Raw genomic sequence first — 21,021 nt, 5'->3', positions numbered from 1 at the left:
GCACCAAAGGGAAGTAGAAAAATAATAAATTCTGGTGAGGGGAACTCTCATACTTAAATTTTGTTTTTGGTAGATTACTGAATTTTTTGTGTGTATATAAGTGTTCTGCCTGCCTGCATGTATGTGCACTATGCGTGTCCTTGGAGGTCGTAAGAGGATGTCAGATCACCTTGAACTGGAGTTATGGGTGGCTGGATGGTTGTAAGCTACTAAGTGGGTGCTGGGAACCACGCCCACTTCCTCTGTTAGAGCAATAAGTGCTTTCAACTGCTAAGCGGACTCCACAGCCTCTCTCACACTCTTGCTAGTAAAGCTAAATTAGTACCACCATTCTGGAAAAGGAATATGAAAGCTTAAGAAATTAAAGAGACAGGAGAGGAGTCACAGACCTAGAGTCCCAGTGCTTGGGAGGTACAAATAAGGAGGAACTGGAGTATGAGACCGTCTTTTATTACTTAGTCAGTTCAAGACGGGGTTCAGCAACTGGAAACCTTGTCTGAAAAACCACATCAAAACATGACAAAAACCTAGAAACAGAACAGCCACATATCTATCAAGCAATTCCACTCCAGGATATATATCTAGTAAAAATGAAGTCAGAATGCCGAAGAAACAAACATGAATGTATGTCTGTTTACTGAAGTGAAAACACAAAGGCCCTGGAATGGAAGCCACCTAAGCAGTGACGACGAACTGATGAATGAATAAAGAAAGCATGGCACTTATATACAATGAAATACGGTCGAGCGGAGAGGAGCGCTGTCCTGTCATTCAATGCTACTGGGTTGGAGACGGTCAGGCTAAGTGAAATACTCCAGACACAGGAAGACGTGGGACATCTCTCCCCTACGGAAGCTAGCCAAGTTGATCTCATAGAAGCAAAAGGGCAGTTATCAGGGTTGATCAATGGGGGCAGAAGGTGTGGCGTTCCACTTTATAGACATATATGGTTGGAGAAATGGCTCAGGGGTTAAAAGCGCGAGCTGCTCTTCCTGCCGATCCGCGTTCTATAGCAGCACCCGGGTCAGACAGCTCACGCTGTTTCACAGAGCGGTGAGTATACATAACTATGGAATATATATTACAAAGGGATTCTCATGGTTTCATCATAAAGAAAGGGTGGCAGCTGGTGAGATGGCTCATGGTGGAAAGGCACTTGCTGTACAAGTTAGGTAGTTTGAGCTTGGTCCCTGGAACCCACATAATATTAATTATCCTCTGACCTCCACACGCACTGTGGCACATTCTCCCCCTACCGAAAAGTAGGACGCTCATTGGTTTTTTTGTTTTGGGTTTCTGTTTTTTTGTTGTTTGTTGTTTTGTTTTGTTTTTTGAAACAGGGTTTCTCTGTGTAGCCCTGGCTGTCCTGGAACTAGCTCTGTAGACCAGGCTGGTCTCGAACTCACAGAGATCCACCTGAGCCCTGGTATTAAAGCCGTGTGCCACCATCACCTTGGAGTTTTTAGAAGAAAGGAAAAGGGAAACAGCAAAGGTTGGAGGGGATGCTGACTTGCTTTGAATAGCACAGTGTAGACATGTATTAAAACGCCACTGTGTTCTACATAAATGTACACTCGCCACACGCTTTAAAATATATACATATATGGTTGGAGAACTGGCTCAGGGGTTAAAAGCACTCTGCTCTTCCTGCGGATCTGAGTTCCATAGCAGCACCCAGGTCAGACAGCTCACAACTGCCTATAATTCCAGCTTCTGGGGCTCCAATGCCTTCTGCTGGCATCTGTATGTAGCACACATGTATGTAGCAGACACAAAAACACATACACATAAACTAGAATAAAATAAGCAATAAAAATATATATGATGTGTTGACTACTCCCAGTTGTCAACTTGACTATATCTGGAGTGAACTACAATCCAGAAATGGAGGACACACCTGTGATCCAGATCTTGAGGTTGGAAGACACAGGTTTTTGATCCGGATCTTGATGTGGAATGACACATGGTTTTGATCAGGATCTTGAGATATAGTGGCCATGAAAAGTTTAGGCCCAGGTAAGGTAGTACATGTCATTAATCCCAGGAGACAGAGACCAGATCTCTGAGTTCAAGGCCAGCCTGGTCTACTGAGCAAGATTCAGAAGAGCCAAGTTTAGGCAGTGAAGGAGTTGGAAAGGCTTTAAAGTCAAGAATAGAAGGGGTTGGGACAATCCTGAAAGATACTGGTGAAGGGAAATCTTCACAGTGGGTGAAACTTCAGACAGTACATATGATATTACAGTTCGTTTGGAAGAAGAAATGGCCAGATGTACGATTGTTCACTAACTCATGGGCTGTAGCCAATGGATTGGGTGGATGGTCAGGGACTTGGAAAGATCATGATTGGAAAATTGGTGAGAGAGACATCTGGGAAGAAGTATGTGGATAGATCTCTCCAATGGGCAAAGGATGTGAAGATACTTGTGTCCCATGTCACCAAAAGGTGATTTCAGCTGAGGAGGAGTTCAATAATCAAGTAGATAAGATGACCCGTTCTGTGGACAGTCAGCCTCCCCACCCCCACCATCCCTGTCACTGCTTAATGGGCACATGAACAAAGTGTCCATGGTGGCCAAGACGGGGGTCAACAACATGGACTTCTACTCACCAAGGTGGACCTGACTACAGCTTCTGCCGAGTGCCAGATCTGCCAACAGCAGAGACCAACACTGAGCCCAGGTATGGCATCATTCCTCAAGGTGACCAGCCAGCAACCTGGTGGCAGCCTGACCATATTGGACCACTTCCTCCATGGAAAGTGTTGGTGTTCAGGAAATCAACACTCAAACCATGTGTATACCATCATCTCAGTTAAGCAAGAACAGATTATTGAATGTATACCACAGTACTGTGGTACTAGTCTGCTCTCAGGGTAGGCTTTTTATAGGAAAAACTAGGTTTCAAAGTTTAAAGGGCAAGGAGGGGGAGCAGTTGACTTATTAGTCAAAGTATTATCCCTAACCTTTAAGCTGATTGGTCCTGAGTAAGTTAAGGGGGGTGGTAGATGGGTGGTGAACAGGGGAATTTCAGAACATTGAGATAGATAACAGAGTATTATAATCATAACTTTTTGGCTTATTATTAGCATTCTTCAGTGTCTGCCACAAAAACCACAGTGAGCTCATACGTAGGTGCAGGAAGGGCTGCCCAGTGGTCAGCTCTGACTCAAGCCATTTTAGATATAACAGTTCATATTGACAGTTGATTTGATGAGTCCTACTTAAAGCTTTGTGGAATTTCTTAAGATTATCAAACCTCATACAGAACATTCAGAACATATAGAACAAAACAGGGGTATGTGGTCCGCATGTCCTTGAGGAGAGTCACTTCTCTGTGTCAGTGACTGGCAGGCATGGAACAAATAATAGGGCGGCGGGGGTCAGACCATAACAGAAAGGGCGTTTTGTTCTTACTGGAGAAGATACTTATTCTGGTTATGGATTTGCCTTTCCTGCATGTAATGTGTCTGCCAAAACCACCATCCGTAGACTTACAGAATGTCTTATCCACCATCATGCTATTCCAATGAGTATTGCTTCCGACTAAAAAATTCATTTCACAGCCAGAGACGTGTGACAGTGGAATCCACTGGTCTTAGCATGTTCTCCACCATCTGAAGCAGCTGGCCTGGTAGAAAGATGGAATGGCCTTTTGATGACGCAGTTATGGTGCCAAGTAGGTGGCAGCAGGGTGGAGGGCTGGGGCAGGGTTCCTCAGACGGCAGCATATGCTTTGAATCAGTATCTCATCTGTGGTACAGTTTTTCCCATAGTCAGGATCCACAGGTCCAGGAATCAAGGGATGGAAAGGGGAATAGTTCCACTCACTGTCACTCCTAGTGACTCTCTAGGAAAGTTTTTGCTTCCTGTCCCCACAACTCTAGCTTCTGCTGGCCTAGAAATTTTGGTTCCAGAGGGGAGAGTGCTTTTACCAGGAGCTACACCAAACATTTCATTGAACTGGAAGCTCAGACTTCCCCCTGGTCATTTTGGGCTTCTAATGCCATTGAACAACAGGCTAAGAAAGGAATAACGGTGTTAGGAGGGGTGGTAGATACAGATTACCATTGGGAAATTGGACTGCCTCTCCACAATGGAGGTAAGAAGGATTATGTCTGAGTGCAGGAGATCCCTAAAGGGATCTCTTAGTACTACCATGTCCTGTGATTAAAGTCAATGAGAAACTGCAACAACCCAATCCAAGCAGGATGGCAAAGGACGCAGACCCATCAGGAATGAAGGTATGGGTCACACCTCCAGGAAAAGACCTGCTGAGATAGATGCCTTCAGAAAACAGAGGAAATGCAGGAGGGGTAGTAAAGGAAGGTAGTTATAAATACCATCGAAGACCACATGACTGGTTGCAGAAACGAGGATTATAAGTGACATGAGTGCTTCTGCTTTATTTTGTTACTAAAAAGGCTGTTTCGCCAGGGACATTGACCTATTGTAAATTTACAATGCAGTTATATGAGAAACAGTTTTATGGTAGGTGTTTTCTGACTATTGTTTTCATTTGCTCATGAGATATGATTTGTGTCAAGTTGACAAGGGGTGGATTGTGATGGCTATTCCCAGTTGTCAACTTGACTACATCTGGAGTGAACTACAATCCAGAAATGGAGGAGGGCTCACCTGTGATCCAGATCTTGAGGCTGAAAGACACAGGATTTTGACCTGGATCTTGACACATGGTGGCCATGAAAAGCTTAGGCCCAGGCAAAGTGATAGGCACCTCTAATCCCAGGAGACAGAGGCAAGCGGATCTGTGAGTTCAAGGCCAGCCTGGGCCAGAGCAAATTCCAAATAATGTTCCAAATAGGGGTAGGCATGGTGGCACACACCTTTAATCTGGGCCATACCTTCAGCTAGAGGCCTATATAAGGACGTCAGAAGAAGGCAAGTTTCTTACTTACTTGTTGGAACCTACTTCTTCAGGTTTCCAGCTTATGCAGAAGACCAGCTAAAACATCCCGCCTTGTGAACTGAGCAACAATAGACTCTTGGACTTCCCATTCCCAGCTGCCCATCATTAGGTTAGTTGGATGGCAAGACTGTAAGTCATTCCAATAATTTTTCTTAATATATAGAGACACTCTGTAAGTTCTGTGATTCTAGATAACTTTAGCTAAAACATATGGAAAAATCCAATTGCAGAGTACTTGTTGTATAGAAAATACCCCAATGTTACTAAAATATACATGTGTATGTGAATGGCATATATCCGCTTGAGAAAAAAAAATCAGAAGGGTCACAACAAACTTAAAAAATATTCAGTTCTGAAGTATGTACTAAGACCTTACTCTCTTACGAATATTTTTAACACTGTTCGAATTTTGAGCTAGAATCTCGTGTGGCCTGGGTTGTTATGCAACTTTTCATTGTTCTGCCTCCCCAGGGCTGGGCTTTTAGACATCTCTACAAGATCCAACAAGTTCTCACGAACCTGTAACAAAAGCCGGTTAGTGGGCCACGAGATGGCTCCTGTGTAAAGGTGCTTGCCACCTTAGTCCAGTCCCCAAGACTCACAGTGTGACCACAACTCCTATACTCACTAATGTTGGGGTGACCCATGACTACACTAAGTCAGAAACAAGGCAACCTGAATACTGGGCACCAAAGGAGAGACTCCTAGTCTTCCTTCTGTGGTTTCCTTTAATCATGTCCTTCGGCCTGTCCGTTTTCCTACACGCTCATTAGACAATTGATCTTCTTGATGTTATAAGGAATATGAGTTTGTTTGAGGGGAGTAATTGGGAGGGTTTCCATGTATTTGCTATGGGCAGCCACTTTTCTCATGAAGTTTGCAAAGCTCCGTGTGTGTGTGTGTGTGTGTGTGTGTGTGTGTGTGTGTGTGTGTGTTGTCATTTTAGATCCTGTCAAGTTGCAATCTTTTATTTATTCATTTTTAGACATGATCTCATTCAAGGAATCCTCGTGCCTCTACTTTAAAAAAAATTATTTATTCATTTAAATATTATATATGAGTACACTGTGGCTGTCTTCAGACACACCAGAAGAGGGCATCATATCTCATTACAGACGGCAGTGAGCCACCATGTGGTTGCTGGGATTTGAACTCAGGACCTCTGGAAGAATGGCCAGTACTCTTAACCACTGAGCCATCTCTCTAGCCCCCTGCCTTCAGTACTAGGGATTGAACCCAGGGCTTTATGAGTGCTAGTAAGCAATTTACCAGCTGAGTCCCATCCCTACCACTAACTAAATGTTCAGCACCATAACAAGTGAATTATCCTCAGCTAAGAGGAGCTACTGGCAGTTGATGGCTGCTGGTGAAGGCAGATTCCCTTTTCTCTGGGCGAGTGGCCACTGGTAGGTTGCCCATACCACAGGGGATGACCCCACACTCATGCTCAGATAGGCCCTACTTCTTTGACTCAGTGGATTATTAATAAGAAAAAGGACGTGAAGTTGGGATGAGGTGTTGGGCGGCCTGGTGGGTGTTGGAAGGAGGGATTTGGAAGTAGATGCGATCAAGGTACCTTGTATGTATGTATACATTTTCAAGTAATAAATTGTAAAAATTAAAAGGGAAGCATAATGATTCTTTAACCAGGTTTCAGAAATGAAAAATCTGAAGACCCAGGGAAATTGTTTTTTTTTTCTTTTTTCTTTTTTTAATGTGTTTTGTCTGCATGTGTGTCTGTGCACCACATGTGTGTGAAGGCCAGAACTACTCATGAATCCCTCGTAACAAGAGTTGCGAACTGCCATGTGAGTGCTGGGAATTGAGCCTGGGTCCTCTAGACATTCAGTCAGCGCTCTTCACCCATGAGACATCGCTTTCGCCTTCTCACAGTGATAGGGAAAACAAAGCAAAACCTCAAAACCACAGGGCTGAAACAACGGTAGTTAAAACAAAGTAAAACCATGTCGCTGTATTCCTGAAACCGTTCTAAAAAAAAAAAATCTTGGGTTTGGAATATAAATTGGTACTAGAATATTTGCCTAGCATGTATCAATCCCCACTATGGCTAAATAAATAATACATAATGATGTTTATTAACCGTTCATTCTTTAGGATGTATTGCCTACTCTAGGCCAGCCTTGTACTGGGTGCTGGGGAGACTGTAGTGGATGGAGCAAGAGTTCTTTTGTGCCGTCCTTTGAGGAGTGGGACTCACTGATCAGCAGCGATCTGTGAAACTTGCCAGGAAGTAAGAGGGATGTGGATACACCAAGGAGAAACTCTCTGGTGTTTCTGATTTTTCTCCCAGTAAGACATTGGAGCTTCAGTGTGAGTTATGTGTGAAGGGGCAGGATCCTCAACAGTGAGAAGATGGGGAGACTTCTTCATGTTGTACAGTAGCCTTGAAATTGTATTACAGTAACTGTATTAGCAGTAACCTCAGAGTCTGGTCTGCCACGTACTGATGCGTCCATCGCCTGACTAGTAAGGGGGGTTCAAGCATCAATAAGCAGTAAAACTCAACTCGTACGAGCCATGTACAGGGATGGAGGGGTGCTTATGTCATGCTGGCTCTCAAGGGGCAGAGGCAGGAAGAAGATGAGTGTGGGGTCAGTTTGAGGTGCATAGGAAGACCATTTCCCCAAAACCTTCCTTTTATTGGAGTCTACTATGGTGTGAACACTGGTGGGGCAAAGCGGATGATTAGAACCAAGTCCCTGAAAGGCAGATGGCCATGGTGGAGCATGCCCATTATCTCAGCATTTGGAAGGCAGAGGCAGGACTGCAAAAGTTCAAGGATAGCTACAGCTACATAGCAAGGTCTTATCAGCAAGGAACGGGAGAGGGGAGAGCGAGATATTAAAAAAAAAAAAAAAAAAAAAAAAGAACAGTGTCCCAGAGACTATCCAGGAAGGTTACAAAGGAGGACAGATAAAATGTGCATATGGTTTCAGAGGTCAGTCAGGCTTTATCTCCAGGGTGCTGCCTCAACTGGGTCTTTGAAGATAGTAAGAATTTGAGAAGCGGACCAGGTAAAGGAAGGAATTCTTGGGGGAGAACTTTGAAGGATAACAGAAATCCCGAGTCCAGACAGTGTGTAGTTAACACAAAGTCTAAAGGCGGGTGTGCCCTTCTCTGCTGAAACCAGTGCCAGGCAGGGAGAGGGAAACTGGAACTGGGCACTGGAACAGAGGAGCTCATCATCGTGACTGGAAGCAAAGCAGGGGAGATGGGAAAAGGGCTAGGGCAAAATACAGCACACAGGGACACATCCCTCCCTCCTGCCTTTCACCGCCTCCTATGAATGGCATTCGTCATATTAATGAACTCCTCAATGGTTAATCCATTCATTAGGTCGGAGCCCCCTTGATCTCTGTGATTGCCCTTACAGACACCCTCAGAGGTGTGCTTTATTAATCTTGCAGGCAGTCTTCAGTTCAATCAAGTTGGCAATTAAAGTTAATCTTCACAGTGGGAAGCCATGCATTCAACAAACATTCCTGGGAGCTCATAGCTTGCCTGAAACTACTGGTTGCTGTGGATGAGCCTAGGGAAGTAACATTGTTTTTAAGGATCTTTGAGTCTGGCGGTAAAGTCAGGTAAAGACAGTTGCCATTCAGCAACCAGGAGCTACACAGAAACGGCTCAGAGGTTAAGATCCTTTACTGCTCTTGAGGAGACCCACTTTCCAGGACCCACGTTTTTTTAGGACCACATGTGGAAGTAGCTAAGGCTTTATAATGAGAACACCGAAGAGGAATACCAGATTTCAAAAATTTTTAAAGGTTCCCCACATAAATATTTCAAATGTGTACTTTATTCCTTAAAGTTGTTTCCCACTTTAGGAGCAGTTTAGTTATTTTACTTGTTTTTTGTGCTGTGCTCTGTGTGTGTGTGTGTGTGTGCGTGCGTGCGTGCGTGCGTGCGTGCGTGCACTCGCGCGCACATGAATGAGTTTGTGTTTTGGTTAGGAGACAACTGGTAGGAGGTGGGTTCTCTTCTTCCACAATATAGGTTTCAGGACTTGAAGTCAGTCTGGCTGCAAATGCCTTTACCTGCTGAGCCGTCTTACCAGTGTGGAAATTGTTTTAAATATTAACCATAAAATAGTATATTCAAATATATCCTATTTCATATATTCAAATATATGCACAACAGTGTATAAAACAAAAGTCCAGCTGTGAGGTCTATTCAAATTGTCATTTATTGTTTTTTTTTTGTGCGGTTGGGAGATCATACTGACACAGTGACTATAAAGGCCCATTAAGAGAATATTCGTTTCTTTATGGTCAAGAAGGAAGGTTCTGGAGTAGGTGGTAGTGCTGTGTGCCTTTCATCCCAGCACTCTGCAGGTAGAGACAGGCTGATCTCTGTGAGTTTGAGGTTAGCCTGGTCTAGAAGCAATTTCCAGGACCTCCAGGGCTGTTGTAACACAGAGAAATCCTGTTTCAAAACCAAACCAAACCAACACCACGCCCCCCCCCCAAAACAAAACAAAACAAAACACAACACAAAAACCCAATGAACTCCCCTCAAGAAAGATGGTGGGAAATTTTCCCTTTAATGAGATAATGCCCTTTTACTTCCCAGAATCCCCAGCTCCTGAAACTCTTTCCTACCAGCCCTGTGTTTCAGGTTCTGAGCATTCTAATTGTTTCTCTAGTTTCCTGTTTACTAGGCAGCTTAAGCCAAAGCCTTTCTCACCTATCAGTTCTCTTCACCTCTGGGCAGATGCTGAGAGTGACGCTTACCTGCCTGCAGGCTTTTCTTTAAACCCTAACTGACCTCTTTGAATAATAGTTGGCTTCCCTTGCCTTTCAAAATTCTGCCTTTTAAATCTGTAATTGGAGGAGAAAGCAAACCCATTTATTTCTGTGGCTCTAGAGAGTATCAGTACCCAGGGTCTTGCATGTGCACCTTTCCTTTTAAAAAAAAACTAGTTCTCAGTTTGTAGACTTTTCAATTTCCCAGTTTTTACTCTTACCTGTAAGTTGGGAAAAAAGAAATCTTAGCTTATTCAGTATTGTATATTTGGGCTGATATGATCTTGGGCTATATATATTGGTGGTATGTGGCTAATACATAGAAAGTTACTCTAAGAACTAATTTAAAATTTCTGGTAAATAAAAGAGAAAAATCTCAGAGAGCTTGGTTACAGGAGTGCAAGATCTCTTCCCCCAGAAGGTATAGTGTTGTGTTCACTTGTAATCTATTAGTTGATGTGCCTTGTGTAGACTTCCTTAACTGGGGAAAAGAAAACAATGGGCAGTCAGGAAACTGCTAACAGGTCCTTGTATTTACCTTGTGTTTTCTGAGATTAGACAAGAAACACGTGCTCTTAGCAGGTATAGAGCTGTAAAGATCCCCCCTTTACTCTGACATCTTTCCCTTAAACATTTGCAGTTCTCCTGTTCTCCTTACTAGCTTTTTGAAACAGAGTCTTGTGGTCTCGAGCTCCTGAATTCCAGTGTGCACATTCAAACCTGGCACTTTAAAATTGTTCTCTTGGTTCTGTAAGTGGTGCAGGGATAAGTTGACACAGCTCGCACTGCAGAACTCAGCTGCCAGGTTAGCTGTTGTGAGACTCCTTTCCAGGTAACTCTGGACCTTTGACTTCACTACAGAAAGAATTCCAGGACAAGCTGGTGTGAAGCAGGGTTAGAGTAGACTTAGAGATTGGTTTTTAAAGCATTGATTTGCTCACTCCAGTGGGTAAAACAAAGGACTCAGTGAAAGACCACCACACCCAGGAGCATGGCTGTGGGCCTTTCAAGTCCGGTCAAATTTCATTGTCTTTACAGTATCTATATAAGGTTTTGGTGTGCTTTGAAGTTAAGTTTAAAGGCTTGCTACAGAATTGAAGACCACAGGGTGGTTCTTGAGATACACTGGGCAGTTAACAGTTGAAAAGGTTAAAACCCAGATAGGTGGTGCTTGACTTTAATCCCAGCACTAGGGAGGTGGAGGCAGGAGGATCTCTGAGTTGAAGGCCAGTTTGGTCTACAGGATGAGTTCAGGACAGCCAAGGTTACACAGAGAGACCCTGTCTCAGACCACTCTCCTTGCCAAGTAAAAGCCTGAATCACTAGGGTTGTAAGGGAAGTTAGGATGTTGTTACTGTTTCTTGTTTCAAATTTCTAGAAAAATATCTGGGCATGGAGTAAGACCGCATGGAAGGTTACATGTTCTTACCTAGTCACAGTTCATTGCTATTTTAACATTCTTTTACATCTGAGCAGGGGTCTCATTTGTAGCCCTGACTAGCCTGGGATTTTGCTATATTGACCAGGCTAATGTGAACTCATAGGCAGTGCTGGGATTACAGGTGTTAAGCCATGACTCCAGGATATTTTAACGTTCTTGGAATAGTTTTCTATAAAAAGTACTCCTCATGGTAGGTGTTGTTCATTGTATTAAATTCCTGAAAAAGGGGCTCCTTTTTCTTCTCATGTCTCCATAAAGTTACCCCTCTTCCCGTTCTGCCCAGTTTGATATCAATTCTTAGAAATAGAAACCAGGTGGTGTGGTTTTTTAAAGGGATAAGGAGAACCTCAGACCAGCCTGGGCTACTACTACATAGCCGAGATCCTAGCAAAAACCAAAGGCAACCTGAGTTCTCTTTAAATATACGTTATTTTTATGGACACAAGCCTGGTGTGGTGGAAAAAGTTTGGATTAAGACCTAAGACAGAGCTAGGTGTGCTGGGGCATGGCTGCGATCCCAGCACTTGTAAAGCAGAGGCAGAAGAATCAGGTATTTAAGGTTTATCTACATAGCTCCTTAGAGCTGAGACAGCAACAGGAATCCTTGCCCCTCCCGCCCTCACTCGCTCCGTTTACAAACCCACCTAAAACAAACTGAACTTTAAACCTAGTAGTTACGTTGAGTAGCCAGGATCCAGGGAGTAATTGGAACACTTTAAAAATATGGAACCAGCTTATGTAAAAAAACGAGGAAAACATCTTGGCAGGATTAAAGTATCCTATAGTTTTAAGCCCTTTCTCTTTGTACCTAGGGGGGCATTTATTAATTGCCCAAGGTGGCAATCTCTAAGATGGGTAAAGGTTAAGGTACAAATTAAGGTGTTGACATTACAGTGGTGTTTCGGCGAACTTGTAGGAGCAACGCACTAGACTACAAACGCGATAATGCATATAAAAAGTTTTTAGGAAATGACGCTCCAATGGTTCGGTAGAAGGTAGAGGCGAGTTTTATTTTCCTTCTTTAGGATGCTTCCCCCTTGTTTATTCTCCTTTTATTCCTCTTGGAATGCCATCTTCACCCTTTCCAGAGTGAACCTTTGGCGACTAGTAGGGAGACTGAATACCGTAACATTTATTTAAAAAAAAACAAACTAATGTTTGTGCTTTGCGGATTCCCAGGATAACGCTGGTGAAATAATGCACCTCCTTTAAGAGTTATTAGAAAGACAAATTATAGTGCGGTGCCATCTGGCAGCCCTTTGCACTCGGGAGGAACCGAGGCTGCAGTCGAGCCTCGCGCGCCTCCTACCCCGGTTTCCGCGTGTTAACGTCCCGCACGCTCCGCGTGGCGCGCGATCGCGGCGCCCAATCACTCAGGCAGGGCCGGCTCCGCCCACGTAGCGCTGAGAGTCCGCGCTGAGCCGCCTGCGAGCCGCGGCTACAGGCGGAGCCGAGCGGCGCCCGCAACCGGCCGTTCCGGGCTTCGTGGCTCGGCAGACTGAGGAGCGCCGCAGGTCCTGCGAGCCCGCCTGCCCGCCCGCGCTCGTCCTCTTCACCCCACCGTCCCGAGCTCGGGGAGGGCCCGCGGCTGCAAAGAGGCGCTCCTCAGGGAACGGCCGGGAATTCCCCCTTCCACCGAACGTTCCGGATTGTTCACCGTCCTCACGTCAGCAGCAGGGGGTAATCCCCGGCTCCAGCTGCTCCTGACGTCACCGCGCCGAGCCTCCGCCTCCCCCGCCCCACGCCACCCCGCGCGCGGCCCAGCCTCCGGGTCCTCCTCAAAGCCCCGCCTCCGGACTAGCCCCGCCCCTTACCCTCCCCCAGGCGCCGACGTAGAGGGCGGAGCTTCTTTGACCGGGGCGTGAGCGGTTACTTGGGCCAGAAGGTTCTGTGGTGGAGGCCCTCCTCCTGCTGCCCCGCCCAGTGGGTTCGTTTGCACGGCTGCTTCTACACCCTTTCTTCCTCCTCTTTCCTCTCGCCCCGCCTTCCTTCTCTACTTCTCAACCTCTCTGGTTCCTTCCCCCTCCTCGCCACCTTCCACGATCTCGCGAGACTTGGCCCAGAACATTGCGGATCGGGTCGGCGCCATTTTGGGACTGAGACTGGTTGTGGGGGAGGGAAAAGCGGCAAAAGGGGATTATTCAAAGTACCGAAAACCTCCTCCCGGGATCGAGCGCAGCGGCACCCCCAGGCCAGGGGCACCTCTGGTGGGGCAGAAGGTAACACAGTCCCCTGGGCCCCGTACCGGAGTCCCGGGGACCAGAGGGTACCCGTGTCGGCGTTGGGGCTTGAGGGGTCGGGAGCGGCGTTGGTGGCGCGAGGCGTGAGGCTGCGGGCGGCCGGGGGGCGGCGTGAGGCGCGGGGCGCCCGCCCTCGGCGTTGACTCAGCTCGGCGGAGCGGAGGCGGCGGCTGTGGGGCGAGGTGGGCGGCGGGCCTCGGCGGCCGTGGGGGGGTGTTTGGCGGAGGCCGGGAACGGCTGGGGCGCCGGCGGCGTCGGGCTGCCCCAGGCCGGGGCACGCGCCTTCCTGGGCACCACCAAGCCAGCCCGGGGCGAGTCGCGGCCGAGCTGTGGCCTTCCGCCGTGTGCTCGGCGGAGCTTCGCCCTCCCCGCCGCGCCCGGCTCCGTGGCAGTTGCCGTGGTAGTTGCTCGCCGAGGCGAGCGCTACCTGCGCTCCGAAGTCGTGTCGGCTCCGAGTCCGACGGGACCTGTTATTTTTCGGGGGAGGACACCATCCTTAACGTGGTGGGCGAGTCGGACCCGCACCTCCCACTCCTTGAGTTTTGGCCGAAACCTGTTTGCTTAAAACAAGGAAACGGGAACGTACACCTTTAGCCCACTGCTGCTTTCTGAGGCTGGCAAGTCAGTCTCAGGCGAATCTTAGCCACTCTTCTTGCCACGCTCCCCTCCCACCTTCCTACCCAGCCTTCGTGGGTAAAATCCAGCTGCTCCATTCTCTCAGAGATTGCATTTTGGAAGGAGCGTCATTCTCCTTTTGCCTCTCATTCTCGGAGTTAGGTTTACTAACGCTCCGTGGCAGCACCACCTGTCCATTTGTTTTCCTTTGACACATGGGATAGAATTAGGAGGATCAGTGATAAGATCCTGTGCCAATTTCATAGTTTTAATATTTGCTCAAAGTTTTAAGTTTGGTACATAACAACCTCCAGTATTCTACCTGCACGCAGTTCCCAGTTCCAGTCGGAACTCTGTCCTCAATGATACCCACCCACAGTTCCCCTTCATTCAGTAGACTCTCAAGTGCCAGGAAGCGACTTTTTCCCCAGCTCTTTTTTTTAGGACTATGTAGATAAAAAAATTTCCTAGAGGTTAATTTTTTTCAAAGTGGTGGTTAATTTTAATTTGAAAATAAAAACTGACTTAAGTTTTTCTTTTATATACAACTTTTACAGGTGACTGAGTTTGGCAGATATGAAGATCATCATCTAGGTTTTGTTTAAAGGCCCCGGATATTTCAAGTGGCCATTTTGGAATTACAGTTTGTTTTTGTTTGGGGTAATTTTGCCCCAGAAGTTTATTAAAATTGGCAAGAATCATCTCTGAAGTGAATGATAGTAGTGAACAACGAGCTACTTAAAAGACCCAGCCATTTCTTCAGTATTTTGGTTCAAACGGATTATATAAGTGGTTAAAGTATTTCGTCTGGTGTTAATTTTGTCTCTTCCCCCTCTCCTGTTGGTGTTCTTCAGCCAAAACTGTAAGATATGTTTGATTTGTGTACTGAGTAGTTTCAGCAGTTTCAAATTACTGTTTAAATATTGCTGAAGTTTTGTGGCAGTTCTTTTTACCTTTATTAAAAGTTTTAGTAATTTTTGACTTCAGCTCTTTTCATATTACAATGGGACAGCTTTTCTAAATGAAGACATTGAAAGAATACAGAGTTTTTTTCTTCTTATCTTTTATTTACTTGGGAATGTAAGATGTTCCAGTTCCACAGCAGCATGGTAGTGTTGAGATAGCTCTTTGTTGTCTGTATACGCTGATGTTTAGACGTAATCTTCAGATGTGAAATTTTTCTTTTTGTTTCTGCTTTTTGGCACATAAATTGGATATTTCATCTGGATTGGATAAGTACAACAGTGACAAATACATGGAATAGTAAAGAAGACCTTGCTCTTGAATCCAAGGAACTTGGCTAATTCTGGATCTAGCCATATGAAAACTTCAAAATAAATATGGGTAGCTGACTTCAAGTAACTCTATGTCAAATAGTCATAGGTTAAGTATCTTCAAAGAACTTGGATATTTCAGAGGATACAAAATAAAAAAACAAACTGGAAAACATAAAGCTTATAGAGAAAAAATCAACACCTTCCTGTGCAGTCCCCTTGGAATTTGTAAGTACCTCTATGGTGAGCACATTAGATGTTCATTTGTAATCTGTAGTAAGAGTCAAATTGATCCTGTCTTATTTTTGGAAACCTTTCAGTTTCTTGAAAAAAATGTTTTTGATTAAATTTCTGAAGTCCGAAAATAGCCCGCCATTTAGCTATTAGTAAATTGAAATGGAGAAGATTTTAAGGTTTACAAATGTTTCAGATATTACAGTCTTTTAAAAGTTCTTGTATTTTTAAAGTTGAAAAACTTAAATGCCTCTGGTCAGTAATCACTACACTTTATGAGTAACAGAATGGTAGAAACTTAGAAAAAATCCTATACAATTCACGTGTCTGGTTGGTTTTACATTCTAAATGTCATGTGTCTTGATTCCCAGTTTCTTTTCTAAATGTGAGTTTAGACTGCATTACTAAACATACAGTTTAGAGATCTAGTTTAGAGGTAGTGTAACACAAAATAATGCAAGTTTGGCTTTAAATTTGATATCTTATGAAATAGTTGTTTTAAGGCACAACTACTCTATATATTTTAACCCATTACAGACAAGTTTTTGAAACAATTTATTGAAGCAGTTTGTATTCCATACTCTTCAGTTAAAGATTACTGGGGAAAAAGCATAAGAATTGAGCAAGTTGATTTAATCTTTAAACTATATACATAACATATTTATGTGTATTACTTATATGTATGTCATAATACACATATATGTATATATATAAGCTCTCTTCTGCTGGTTTAAGTTCATAGACAGTATTTTATTTGTTTAAGTTTGGATAGTAATTGCTGTAGTTGAAATCTTTTTACAAATGTAAGAATCTTTAGTGATACTATAATATATATTATTTTAATTATTGCTTACTTGAGTGGGAGGTTGGAGGGGTATTAGATCACATGGAGTTGTAATTATAAGCAGTTGTCAGCTGCCTGCCTGGAGTCGAACTCAGGTCATCTGTAACAACTGTATGTGCTCTTAACCACTGGGCCAGTTCTTCAACCTGGACTGGTTTTTATTTTCTATTAGTTATTACATTTACTTTTTCAGTGTGTTTGTGCATTCTGAAGGTGTTTTAATTCAACTATTAGAAAATAGATGAGTATAGCTGCATTTAGTTTACTTCATCCAAAATACTTTTTCTGAGGTAGAAAAATGTTATTTTTCAACACTTTCCCAACATTTTATAACTTGAGTAAATTGTTTATTTCTAAACAGTTTTGCTAACCTGTTGAATTATGTTAGTTTCTTTAAATCAAAAGATGTGATAGTCTAAAGTCAGTATTTGGATAGTCATGTTTAACATTTATTTTCTGCTCTGAAGTTGGAATTAGAGTTCAGTTCTCTATATTCCAACAGACTAGATTATATTTATTTTCTGTGTTGAAAGCTCTTTAGTTGTTCTTAAACATTAAAAAATATTGGCAGTTATGTATTGAGGGTGGCCTGGAACATGGTGTCCTCCTGACTTTTAAATATGCTGAAATTCACCTGTATGTTGACATGCCAGGTCTTGTGTGCAGTTGTTTTAATTGGTTTTGTCTTAATTTATGTAAAAATTGATGAGAACATCTATCACTTGAGAGAGTCTGTATTCTATTAATTGGCTTTTGAAGTTATTTGTATAATTGTATACATCTTAAATGTAAGAAACAAAGTAGGTCCTGTGAGCCTTTTATCCCAGCATTCAAGAGACAGTCATGTAGTGCCTAGTCTACAGTTTCAGAGTAAGGCTCAAAAAACTGGTGGGCAGAGGGGACCCCTCAAAAAAACCCTCCCTTTCACACTTTTAGTTCCCCTTACTCTTGTCTTTTTGAAGTAATTACAATAACTAGCAGTTGTAGATTATAGTGTTGTTTTGTTCCATACTTTCATATGATACCTATTTTTAATACTGTGAGGAAAGTTAGGAGAACTGAGATCACCTAATCTTTGTCCATAGAAAATAACAACATAACATTTGTTTTCTTGTGATCTTGGAATTTCTTCTGTTCCCGAGCACTGATACCAGGGTAAATTAACTCTAGAAATCAGCTTTGAAAATTTGACTCCTGGAGTAGTCTGTGAACAGCTGATGTACGGTGGCTGGGTGTAGTGCTTGGACCCCTTTAATCCTGGCAGGTGGATGGAAGAGGCAGGTGGATCTCTGGCAGGGAAACCTAGTCACAAAAAACAAAAACAAAAAACCAGTTGTAGGGGCTGGGGATTTAGCTCAGTGGTAGAGCGCTTACCTAGGAAGCGCAAGGCCCTGGGTTCGGTCCCCAGCTCCGAAAAAAAGAACCAAAAAAAAAAAAAAAAAACCAGTTGTATATACTTAAATTTTGTAAAGTATGTCAGTGCTTGTGGCATCCAGAGGAGAGAGTTATAGGCAGTTGTGAGCTACTCCACATTGGTGCTGGAAATCAAACTGAGGTCCTCTGGAAGAGCAGCCAGTTGTTATTCATCCCTGAGCCATCTCTCCCACCCCTGAACTTGTGTTCTAAGACAGGGTCTCATGTTGTCCAAGCTGACTTCAAAGCCGACCTTAGACTTCTGAACTCTTGTCTCTGTCTCTCCAGAGCCGAAATTAATTATAGGCATGGCCCTCCACTGAAGCTGGGCTGAACATAGGGTTTTGTGGAAGCTAAACCAAGTGCTAACCACTGAGCTATATTTCCAACCCATCTGAATATTGGCAGCTTTTCAGTGTTTTACTTTGAGATTGAACTGTATAGAATCACTAGTTAGTAATTAAAGTGCTGCTAGAACTGCTTCCCTCTTTCACTTCTAGTTCCTCTTCCTCTGGCTGTTTTTTTTTTTTTTTTTGTAATTATGATAACTAGAGTTATAGATTATGGTGTTGTGTTTTCCTCCATACTTTTACGTCATATCCATTCTTTTTTTTTTTTTTAAGGTTTATTTTATTTCATGTATGTGATACACTGTAACTGACTTCAGATATACCAGAAGAGGGCATCGGATCCCATTTCAGATGGTTGTGAGCCCCCATGTGGTTGCTGGGAATTGAACTCAGGACCTCTGGAAGAGCAGTCAGCGCTCTTAACCGCTAAGCCATCTCTCCAGCCCCGTCATATCCATTCTTGACAACTATGAGGAAAGTAGTGTAATTATAGCGGTATGAGACAGTTACGATTTAGAGAAGTTGAGGTGGGAATAGAGTTGCTTGCTTAGAATTAGAATCCAAGTGATCTGACTCTGCCCATACTTTTATCCCCTGCCTGATGGTTTTTTGTTTTGTTTTGTATTAAGGATGTGCTTTCATGCTAGACAAGTTCTCACCCAGAGTAGTACTCTCCGCTCAGTCTGTACTTTTAATTATTATGCTTTAAACTCGTTTACTCATCTATGGTAGACAAAGTCTAGCCCCAGCCCAGTCTATACTCTTAGAAATTATACTTTACTTATTCTGTCTTGTAGATACCATTCCTTCTATTTGAACATTTTCCTTGGCATTTATTTATTTATTTATTTTTCTGTATATCATTCCTCTTGGGTTAATCCTGATTATACTATAGAGATTGGAGAAGCTAAAAAAGAGAACCTCGTGTTTAGTTTTGCTACTCGTTAACTTGGACGATCTTTGCTTTTAGTTACAAATTGAAATGTGGTTTTCAACCATATAGTATCTTACAGATGTGGATCTAAATATTTGTGCTTTTCTTTCTGCTTTTGGACTGAGATTACTACATAGGTTTTTGTTTTTAAAGCTGCTGGTGAGATCCTCTTGCTTCTGCCTCCTCAGTTAGAGGAATTATAGGTCCACATCACCATAGTTGGCCTTGTCTGTATCACTTAGAATGAAAGACTGTATGTATATATTTATGTTTGGGTATACCTGTCTGTACACCTACATTCATGTGAAAGTCAAGACAGCTCTCAGAAAATGGGTTCTTTGCAATATGTGTATCTTGGCCTTCCAGCTTTTAGGTTCTGCAGCAAGTGACAATACCTGGTAATCTATGTCACAGGCCCTGATGAGACTTTGATATAATAGTTTAAATGCAGGTATGATGTAAGATAAGGGTAATTTTGAGGATATGAGGTATCTAGAAAAAGAAATTGTGATACTGTGTATTTACCATAATTTTTGCCTTAGTTCTTTATATTAAACTGATGGAAATGATGTGAATTGTGAAGTTGTATGTAAAGTTATAAAATTATCTACTTAATTCAGTTTATATGTCAAACCAGTGTTTGACAGTGTTTATATTTATTTATTTTTTTTAATTATTTATTTTTATGCATGAGTACACTGTAGCTGACTTCAGACACACCAGGAGAGGGCATCAGATCCCATTACAGATGGTTGTGAGCCACCATGTGGTTGCTGGGAATTGAACTCAGGACCTCTGGAAGAGCAGTCAGTGCTCTTAACCTCTGAGCCATCTCTCCAGCCCCCAGTGTTTATATTTATTACATTATCCCAAGCCATTCTATTTCTTGTTTTTGTTAATGGCATCACCTGGATTCCATTCATGCCAATCTTAAGTTGTGTTTTTTACTTCTTAAGACATACAACTTTGCTTCCCCATTTCAAAGTTTGATTTGCTATGCTAGAATTTTTTCCTTTAAGGAAGGAGCTAACCTGTTGCTTTTTATCCTATTCTGTAAAAAGTTTTAGAAACTGTCCCAAAATATCAAAAACAGCTTAGCTGATGTTTTGGCTCCCTTCAGGTTTTTCACTAAATACCTGCAATATCAGCTAGGACCACAATCTACTTGGATCTCCTAGAGCAGACATATTCTATATATAATCTCTCTCTCTCTCTATCTCCATATATATATGTATGTGTGTGTGTGTGTGTGTGTGTGTGTGTGTGTGTGTGTGTACTTTACTAACTTTCCAGCTGCTCTATGACTTGTGGAGGTAAGGTATTTTTCTTTTTTAGGATGAATTTTAATCACACTGAAGACAAGTGCTGAGCTATAACCTCATCTTTGTTTATTGTTTATCAGTTAGCATAGTAAATAAATTAAAAGATTTTGTTTTTTATATGTATGAGTTTTGCCTGCACAGTAGTGTCACATTTGTGTCTAATGAGAAGAGGGCATTGTTTTTTGTTTTTGTTTTCTTTTTACGCTTTCATGATAAGCTTTATTTTTTCTCCATCTTTTTTTTTTTTTTTTTTTTTTCTTTTTTTTGGAGCTGGGGACCGAACCCAGGGCCTTGCGCTTCCTAGGTAAGCGCTCTACCACTGAGCTAAATCCCCAGCCCCTTTTTTCTCCATCTTTATTAACTTGGGATTGAATTCTTTGGAACTGGAGTTAACAGACACAGGTGGACTGCCCTTGTGGATGCTGGGAACAGAGGACCCAGGTCTTCTTTTTTTTTTTTTTCCCCCGGAGCTGGGGACCGAACCCAGGGCCTTGCGCTTCCTAGGCAAGCGCTCTACCACTGAGCTAAATCCCCAACCCTGAACCCAGGTCTTCTTGAAGAGCATTCAGTGCTCTTAATTGCAAAATCTCTAGATCCACCCTCCCCAGTAACATTCTTGAGTTTTCTTTTTTTTTTCCGGAGCTGGGGACCGAACCCAGGAC

The 21,021-nt window shown here is 43.1% G+C and overlaps 1 protein-coding gene across 17 annotated transcripts in view; it reads left to right on the top strand.

Moving 5' to 3' along the window:
- Window positions 1-13,199: 13,199 nt before the first annotated feature.
- Gpbp1 (GC-rich promoter binding protein 1) overlaps window positions 13,200-21,021 on the top strand; it is a 67,256-nt gene continuing 59,434 nt past the window's right edge. For 6 of the 17 annotated variants that reach the window (XM_087618130.1, XM_087618116.1, XM_087618142.1 and 3 more), the window contains exons 1-2: window positions 13,226-13,352; window positions 14,546-15,490. The gene's annotated coding sequence lies outside the window, so the exon portion shown is untranslated. 17 annotated transcript variants of the gene reach the window in all.

This window comes from Rattus norvegicus, chromosome 2 (assembly GCF_021556685.1).
Source record: "Rattus norvegicus strain SHRSP/BbbUtx chromosome 2, alternate assembly SHRSP_T2T, whole genome shotgun sequence".
Lineage (NCBI taxonomy): Eukaryota > Metazoa > Chordata > Mammalia > Rodentia > Muridae > Rattus > Rattus norvegicus.
This window is presented reverse-complemented; position numbering and strand designations above follow the sequence as displayed.